At 32.9% G+C, this 10,000-nt stretch overlaps 1 protein-coding gene across 1 annotated transcript in view; it reads left to right on the forward strand.

The window, feature by feature from the left end:
• Positions 1 to 10,000, forward strand: part of LOC145296156 (uncharacterized) — a 743,526-nt gene that overhangs the window by 409,475 nt on the left and 324,051 nt on the right. The gene's annotated exons all lie outside the window — the stretch shown is intronic.

Below are 10,000 nucleotides of genomic sequence, written 5' to 3' on the forward strand. Positions count from 1 at the left end.
TTGATGTAGATCAGGAAGAAAGTTGGGCCCAGTATTGACCCCTGAGGGACTCCAGCATTAATACTGTGAGCCTCTGATTTCTGCCCATCAACAACTACTCTTATCGGCCTATCTGAGAGAAATGACTTAATGATAGAGAAAACATTTCCCGTTATACCGTAGCTGGAAATCTTGTGTAGTAGGCCTTTATGCCAAACCTTATCAAAGGCTTTTGATATGTCGAGAGCAATTGCCCTAGAAATGAAGCCTTTGTCGAGAGATTCGCTAATCCTATGAGATATAACCGTTAGCACATCTGCTGTAGATCTAGCAGAGCGGAAACCATATTGTGTGTCGCTAAGAAGGTTATTTCTGCTGAGGTGATTGACTACTTCTCTATTTATTGTGGATTCCAGCAACTTACTCCTGACACATAGGAGACTTATTGGTCTGTACTGAGAGGGGGATGACTTATCACCTGAATTCTTAAATACAGGGCATACTGATGAGGTTTTCCAGGGTGTCTGAAAGCACTTCTCCTTAAGGCAACGCTTAAACAGTTTAGAAAGTATGGGGGCAAGTTCTAGTTGTAATTTTCTAAACACTATAATTGGAATACCGTCGGGACCAGTTGCTTTACTGGAGTCAAGGTTCTTGATTAGCTTGGCGATCTCATTGTTTAATGTTTTTTTTTACACAGTGATCACCACTTATCAAGGCCCAGAAGCTACTCAGGGATAAGGGTTATTGCAAGTACATTACGTTAGTGTGTTTACTTAAGGGGGCGGTTCATTAGGAATTTGTTAACGTTGGACTTGAAGACATCCAAGTTGTAGTCAGGTTGGAAGCAGGCAGACGGAACAGAGTTCCACAGGCGTGCAGTTCCAAGAAAGAAGCTTTGTTCATGGAATCCGCGTTTTGATTTAGGCACAGATATAAAGTGGGGGAAATTTTTCACAGTGGACTCAGCTAGACGGGTGTTTTTCGTGAAAGATTGGCGAGGGGGGACCAGAGATTGGAGTTCAGACGAGCACCTGCCATGGAAATGTTTAACCTATCTCTCTTTTTTACCATTTTAAGGTTAACTTAGTGTAATACCATGATTGAATATTAATAATGTGAAGTTCTAGTGTAGGATGATTTCGGAATACGATGTAAAAAGAATAGAATTATATTTACAATATTGTAATGATTTGGCAACTACCACCTGGCACTTCTACTGGCGCAGAGTGAATGAACATAGACTTTATAACATTTATTGTTTTTGAGCAAATTCAAATTTTATTGAATTTCATTTAAAAATAATGGGCAAGAGAACTTCCGTTTATGTTTGAATGATTGCTTTTGTGTCAACCTTTCATTGGTTGATTTCTAGTCTCGTGGCGGTTTTTGGATTGCAAATGTCGACTTTGCGGGTATGCTGACAACGAATGTCACAGTTTAATTTTGGGCTGATGGAAACATATGATATCCAACTTAAAAGCTAATGTAATCCCTGACAGCCATTTTGTTTTCACAACATAGTAGTTTGCAATGCACATGCGTGTAATTGAAGCAGACGACAAAGTGTTTATTCCGAAAGTTGTTTTTAACTTATGGAGGTTTGGGATGTTCATTCCGAAAGCTGTTCTTAACATGGAAAGATTGTCGGTGATTACTCCGAAAGCCGTTCTTAACATTGGGGGGGTATTCCGAAAGCCGCTCTTAACCTGGGGTAATTGGGGGTGTTTATTCGGAAAGACGTTACGCATGCGCATTACTAATTCCTCGGTTGTGAAAAAAATGGCTGCCAGGGATTACATTAGCTTTTACGTTGGATAACAAATGTTCTCATATCTGGTAAACTATTTATCAGCACCGATTTTTGTTGTCATGTGAACGGTGAGTTGTAGTTAATGTAAAAAGTACATCATTTTAATCAAAGAAATTATTTTAAACGTGTTATTGAAATTAATATTTGTTTACTTAAAATTTAATAACTATTTTTATTTTATTAGTTACGAAAATTTCTATTTTACGTTAAAATAAACCTTTATTTTGTGTTGTCATAATTTTATTAAAAATATTTGAATTTAGTAAATGTGTAAGAAAAACCTTGTAAAGAACACAGTACACGTATTTCGAATTTAGGTTTGCAATTAATATTTGTTTATCTAACCGATGAATGAATAAAAAAAAAGATATACAGGGATTTTTCCGTCTCATTTCTTTACAAAAAAGAGAGAAATTATTTAAAGTAAAAGAAAAGCTATTAGAGAAAGAAAAACTACTCAAGGGCACTGAAGCAATCATTTAATTTAAAGAAAAATCACATTATTAAAGTTAGAAATATTTAGATTTCCAATATCAGAATCTCAAGCATTATTTACTTACTAGCTGTACCCGACTACGCGTTTCTGTGGCTCGGTTTGTTAAAATGGAACATATTCCTCAAGAAAAATTGCATTTTGTCTTGTTTATTTACTTTTAATATTTTCTGCAATTTTTTTTCCTAAAAAAAAGATTCCATTTTTACCATAAATTGTTATGGGAAATTTTTTTTTCAGGAAAACTTGCACTTTTTTTTAAAGGAAAAGTGGCAGTAAACGTTCCTTTTTGCAAACGGAATTTTTATTATAAAAAGAAAAGATGAATGCTTTATATGAACACTGTAAATAGTTAGGTGAAAGTAGAGAAAAGTTGTTCTTTTTCAAGAGAATGTACAAATTATTTTTTGTCAACAGATAAGAAAATAAATCGAAAAAATACTCCCATCATTAATTAATTAATTAATTAATTAATTAATTATGCAAAAAATAAATAAAATGTTGATTTAGTGGTTCAAAATTTAAACAACGCTCGGTTGAATCCGGTGACTGCCGGTCGAACCCTAACCATAAAGGGAATCGGGGGGGGGTCGAATTCTGCATGAGTACCGTTCTTTTAATTTCGTCTTGTGTTCAATTTTTGAAGTGGGTTATCAGCGATTGCAAATTAACAAATGTAACGAAAATGCGAAAAATTCAACAATAAAATAATTTTAATAAGTGCTAAGCTTCTAATAAAAATCCGAGTAAATCAATCCCTTTTTATTTGTTCGGTTGTCGTAAAAATGGAAGCGAAACTTAAATTTCGCTCCGTTGTAATGTTTTTTGTTATTAAATTGTGCCCCCCAACGAATATAATCCAAAGAATGACGCTGCTCCTACACTTTATTGCCGAAATTTGAGACGCCATTTTATATAACGCACCTTCTGTGCAAATCTTGGTTAGACTATCGCCGAAGCATGAAATAGATAACCCAAAATTTAAACTGTAGAACAATTGTCGTTAAAAAATAGATAAATAAATAACCCAGTTCCCCGTTAAACAAATAAAAAACAATCATTTAAATTAATTTGTTGTTAGTCTTTCAAAGTGTCTTTAATTCAAAATAATTATTTGTTTGTCGGAAAAAAAGAAAAGTATTTTATAAAAATCCAATGTTACTTTTATTACTAAATTGTTTTATTAAAATTATAATTTTTTACGCAAACTTTTCAATTATTCTTTTTCCAATTATATTTTGATAAATTTTTATACAATAAATGTTTTGATTTTGTTTCGGTTGTCAAATGGCGCTCGACCAGTTTAAACCATGATGAGTATGTCATGTAATTTTTCCAATGTATGCGTTTCGGAATAGACACTCCAAACCTCCCCATGTTAAGAATGGGTTTCGGAGTAGACACCCCTAATCTTGTCAGCATACCCGAAAATCTATCGAAGTTGACGTGTGTAATGTGAACGATAAGTTTGACGTTATGTAATACTGTACCGAATTGAAAAGGGAAGGAAAGTAAATTTCCGTTCCATATTTATCCCAACCGTAAAGGCTTTCATTTATATAAATGTTACCTAATATAATTTATTAATGTTCATAATATTTAATTATAAATAATATTTAGATTTGGCAAGAAATTCCTAAACTCCTGTCATACTAAGTAATTAAGGTGACTGAAATAGGAATTGAAAGATTAAGGACAAAATTTAATTTCCCCAAAGGAAAAAAAGTGTTTGTACAGGTGGGAGGGAGGGAGTTATATCCGAAGCATGAAATAAATAACAAAAAATATTAACTGGAGAACGATTGCAGTCAAAACCGAAAGTAAATAAATAAAAAAAAAATAACCCACTTCCCCGTTATAAAAAGAAAAAAAAAAACAATCATTTAAGTTTGTTTGTTGTTGACCTTTCGACGTAAAAAAACAAACTATTTTATAAAAATCCAATGTTGCTTTTATTACGAAATCGTTCTATTAAAATGATAATTTTTTACGCAAATGTTTCACTAAATATTTGTCCAATTCCCCTGATGAATATGTCATGTGATTTTCTGTTTGTAATAACCAAAAATGTTCCATGGAAAACTTGCCTGTTCTCATTAAATAAATGTAAAAATTTCCAAATGAACGGGTCTCGGAGTAAACACCCCAACCCTCCCTATGTTAAGAACGGCTTTCTGAATAGACAACCCGTAACCGTGTCAGCCTACCCAGAAGCCTATAGAAGTTGACATATGGAATGTGAACGATGAATTGCCGTAATGTAATAATGTACCGGTATATCATTCTATGCAGAAATTCCTAAGCTCCTTTCACACTAATTAATTTGGATGACTGAAATAGAAATTTGAAGGTTAAGGCCAAAACTTAATTTCCCCAAGGGAAGAAAGTGACGGCGAGCTTACCAATTCAGTTCAATTTTGAAGAGAAATAAATCCAATGTAAAAATCCAATTAGAGATAAATAATAGTTGTCTTGGTAAAATTCAAAGTTTAATAGTAAAGTCGTAAGATATTGAAGTAAATACTACAAAACAGAAAACATTTTGCTTTGAGTTATATCGTACTGATGTTTAAAATGGCAATGTAATCGAAAAAATGGGAACATGAAAGAAACGAAACGAAAGCATACGAAACGCAGTAACCCGGAACTGAGGTTTTTTAGAGATGCATATCGAAATGCATTGTTTACATTTTTAAATGTAGTAGTTTTCGATCAGATTCGGTAAATATTTTGAAGCACTGATAAATTGATTTGTTACTAATCGAGATTGATTTGTTCGTAATCGCTTTACGTGAAAATTTGACAGTTTACATTTTGTAATGCGATAACCGGAAAATTAATATTTAACTCTGAAATCGGATAAACGGACACAGAAAAAGGAAGCTTCGAACGAAACGAAACTAAAGGAAAAGGAAATTATATATATTAATGAAAGAAAAGAAAAGAAAAGGAATCACCAAGAAAAGGAGAGAATCGTGTTTTTTTTCCTTAGTGTAATACTGTTTCGAAATAGATTGTAAATAAGCAATGCATAATTAGGCGTGGTGCGTTTCTCGCAATAGGAAGCATTTCGGGTTTTGTATGCAGCTACAAAACCCGAAATTGGTGTGCTTCGTATTAGTCCCTCGTGAACGATGAAACGGCGGTATAAATGGGGAGCAGGGAAAGGAGGAATTAAATAGAGAGAAAAGATTTTACAACTTCCATTGACTTACAGGTTTTGGCAGTGAACTCTCACCAGAAAAAATATAGGAATGGACTATTATCGAGCAAGTGTAGAGGTCATATGCCTATAGCACATCTCAGATAATGTGCTGCAGTTTGTACATATTACATTTGCATGAATGTCTTGAGTTTTAATCCCATTAAGGTCAAACTCAGAGGGGAAAAATGACTTCATTTTATTTATATAGAGATTACTTGGTAAAAAAGAAGAAAGAAGAAAAGAAACGCAGGAGCCTGGCATTAGCCTCAGTAATTTTTCTATTAAAACTGTACTTAGAATTTGTCTCCAAATATATGATTTTTTTTTTCGTTCGTGAGGCAAAAAAATAATTGTCAAAACATATTTATCGTCTTAAAAGACAGTAAAAAATCTGTAAAAATTACAAAGAAAAATGTTATTTTTCCAGCTTGTAAATAAATCATTTGATTCCGCTTGCCGTGAAATACGTGTAAATATATTTAAAACCATGCAGATATTCGCAGTTATTAATCCAAACACATTTATTAATCCAAACACATTTATTAATCCAAAGACATTTATTGATACAAAGACATGATAGCAAAAGTTTTAACAAAATGGCGGTGCCATCCACTCGAATTGAAAGCAAAACGTTCAGCATTTCTGTCGCATTCTCTACTAATGTTAGTGTCGAGAGAACCATGATAAAATCTAAATATAAAGACTTGAACAAATGCATTTTATATGAGAATGCGTAGAAAAAAAGTAAAAAACATGTCGGCCAATTGAAATCAACATTTTGCATTTCAACTTGCCTATAAATGTTTATACGCGTTATTCATCAATTCAAACAAACATTTTCATCGTTATAAACCATCGTTGGTGCATAATTATAATTTCCTGTTAATTTAAGTGTTATGTGATCAGTATTTTAAGAGTTTACTTGTTAAATACTTACACACTGTTTTATTTTCTTCTTCTACTACTACTACTACTACTATTAATAATAATAATAATAATAATAATAATAGTAATAAAAATAATAATAATAATCTGCCAAAACCTAGATTTCGCCGTTTGAAGCCTCTACATTGTGATAATTATATAATCGAACCAAATACGTGTAACTTGCCAAAAAACTATGAGAAATATAGAATATGAAGAAAATCACCTAAAGGAAATCTGTAATCACTCCCGCAAGATATAGGAAATGATAATGAGAAATTGGAATCAAACGGAACATTGATAGATGATATAATAAATGGCAAATGATGAAAACAGACAAAACCTTTGAGTTTCCCCAACAAACTGCACTCACACGCACACATGAGTATGCACTATAAAAACGATCTTAAGCGTTTAGAATGGCGGAGAGACGCAAGAGGAGGTGGGAACTAATTGGAAGGGCGGTGAGAGTCCTTATTCCATGAGAACGCTGATTGTCATTTAAATTCTTTAGAAGACCAACGTTTAGCTAGCAATCAGTGTTTCATAGCAACTATTCCAATGGGAGCAATAACTGTATGAAAATTCACAGTGACAAAATAATAATAATAATAATAATAATAATAATAATGATAATAATAATGATGATAATAATAATAGATAGGAATAACAAGAAAGTCCTTAAAAATGAAATTATTAATACAAAAGTAATAAAATTAATAAATACCTGGGGCGTATATACTAAAACTGTTATATGCTGGACAAAAGAACTCGAGCATTTCGATAAAAAAAACTAGGAAACTAATGATCATGGACATGAACTGCAATAGAAGAATGATATTCATTGTAAACAGGAGAGAAGAAAGAGGGGCTAATAAGTATCAAGTAATTAACCCAAAGAACATAAATCCTGATTATCATTGCAAAAATAACAGATGAAGCATGTAAGTAACAATGAAACTTCAAACAAAATACGAGAAAAGAAAACTGGAAACAGAAGCCGCTACGTGAATGATTTACAAGAATTCTCTTAAAAAAAAAAAACTTTTGAATAGAGAGACGGAACCGCCACTGACAGCCAATTAAAACAACACTCTCAGAACCAACTATATAAAAGCAAAGAGAAAAAAAAACAAGGAAAAATCCCGTAGAAAACAATTCATATGGAATTATGGAAACGTTTTTCAACCCGAAAACAAATTGTGCAGGTAAGTAATGGAGCGTGAAGTTGTCTGGCACATAGAAATATAAATTCATTCAAGCAGGCAGATCGAGCCAATTCTAGAGAGATCAACATGCGGTGCAAATCAATGTTTAAGAACTGTTGTGATAATGCAAATAATTGCAGCGACTGCCGAGAGAGGCGGGGAGTGGTTGAACTTTGCGCTGACTTGTTGTTACTCAGATTTCAGGAAATACCACTTTTTATGGGGTAAATCATCATCATCATCATCATCATCATCATCACCACCATCACCACCACCATCACCAACAACACCACCACCACCCACATCTTTGTCCTTGACCTTCCCTTATCATCTTAACCATCCTCCTTCGCGTTGTCGTTGTCATCCTGATTCCTCATGCAGCTCATCATCATCATCATTATCACCACCAGCAGCACTCACATTTTCCTATTCATCACTATCCCCTTCCTCCGTCAGCCCTGATCATCATCATTATCATAACCATACTCCTTTTCATCGCCGTCATCAGCCTCATCATTGTCGTCGTCATCGTTGTTGTGATGATCATCGTAATTGTCGCCGCCATCAATTTCATCATCACCATCCTCTCCTCCGCTTCATCATCATCATCCTTGTCAAACAAGTTGGACAGTTTGGGACACAGTTTAATCAAATTAATTGCTGTCGAACGCGAGCTTCGAGACACTGCCTGCAGAGCAATCGACATATTATTTTCACGCTCAAATATGTTTCCGCCATTAATAAAATAAACGTTAATAAAAATGACGAAACGCTTCAAGCGACATTTTTTTTTCACTCAATTAGCACGGATTTTTGTTTAAAAAAAAAAAGAAGTTATTTCTGTACTAACAGGAAATACAATTACTGTTGTTCGAAATTGGCGCTGGTTTCATAGTGAGGTTTTGGTAGTTCCGCACTGGAATGCAGCTAATCAAATTTCCTTCATGTCCTATTATGATTGGATTTCTCTGTTTAGCCTTATATGAATGTTGTGTTTAAAATATACGTACGTAATGATACCAACTTATGTTTATGAACAAATGGGTTTCGTATGTCTGTATTACGGCTAATAGATATTAATACCGAAGCGGATAACCTACTGTAAACGAATTTTTAATTGTTTTATCATTATTTTCTTCTTTCTGCATTCATGTTAAGCGACTGGTTAGTCAGGAGTAGCTAGCTAATCACGTCTTCCTTTTCTTGGTTCTCTACACCACTTAAAAATTGATTTCTTTAAGAACCGGAAAACATGTATTTTGCCAGCAGTATCAAACTCATGCGAATTAGCGCACTATTTTCGTCAGTCATATGTCTACTTGGTTTTTGGAAACGATGTTATCATTTTCTAGTCATTTATATATCCATAGTTGACATGTATATGTGCTCGGAGGATGCAAAGGTAAAATTAACAATATATATATATAACCATTTTAATATTTAATATGTAATGTAATAGTTCTCACAGCTCCAAATATCAAGTTTTCTCAGTTGATAATTTATCATTTTCAAAAGGTAACCATTATAATACTAACAAGTCCGCAAAATTATGTATTCACTGCATTTTAATGACTTACCCATCGGATGTTCACCTTAAAAACACAGAAACACACCAATTTGGACAACTTACACGGTTCATACAACCGGCATACTCTGCCATTTTCTCATTACAAAGATTAAGATCATGTACTGTATTTATCTTCAGTAATTTCAATTATTTTCGTTTGAGATATCGAGTTGACATGAGTTGCTTCATCTGATTCTTAATAAAATGGCACTTCCATGAATAAAAATAAAACCTTAGTGCATACAACATAAATAAAATTGATACAAAAAATTAAAACACATATGCATATAACAAATCATCTTATAATACGCGAGGATGTTAACATTCTTTTAATTAAGATTTATCTACTAACTAACTTATCTACTAACTAAGCCTTTGAAGAAATTAAACAAAAGATAAACAACTCGGAGTTTTGAATTAAAGTTAAATCACTTGACCTTTATTAAAGTATTCTAACTAAACATTAAATTATAAACATATATAAATATAAGTTTAAAAATAGAACTCGAAGACTGGTAAAAATAAAATAGAAAACAAGTGGATATACAATAAACTTTAATATAAAAATTAAAACTATAAGAATGATAATAAAAAAAAATCACAAACATTGAAATTAGTTCAGATAAATAATGTATGACTGTAAGCTTGGTATCAGGAAAAATGGCAAAGTGTGTCAGGCGTAAGATGTTCAAAATAGTTTGTCTATGTTTTTTTAAAGTAATCATCTGATAAATAAGTGACTAATCATGAAGCAAAGAAAAATGTTGTATTATTGTTGGTCGCACGAATAGTATTGTTAGTCGAACGAAAC

The sequence above is a fragment of the Euprymna scolopes genome, chromosome 2, assembly GCF_053919585.1.
Source record: "Euprymna scolopes isolate OS-2025 chromosome 2, ASM5391958v1, whole genome shotgun sequence".
Taxonomy (NCBI): Eukaryota; Metazoa; Mollusca; class Cephalopoda; order Sepiida; family Sepiolidae; genus Euprymna; species Euprymna scolopes.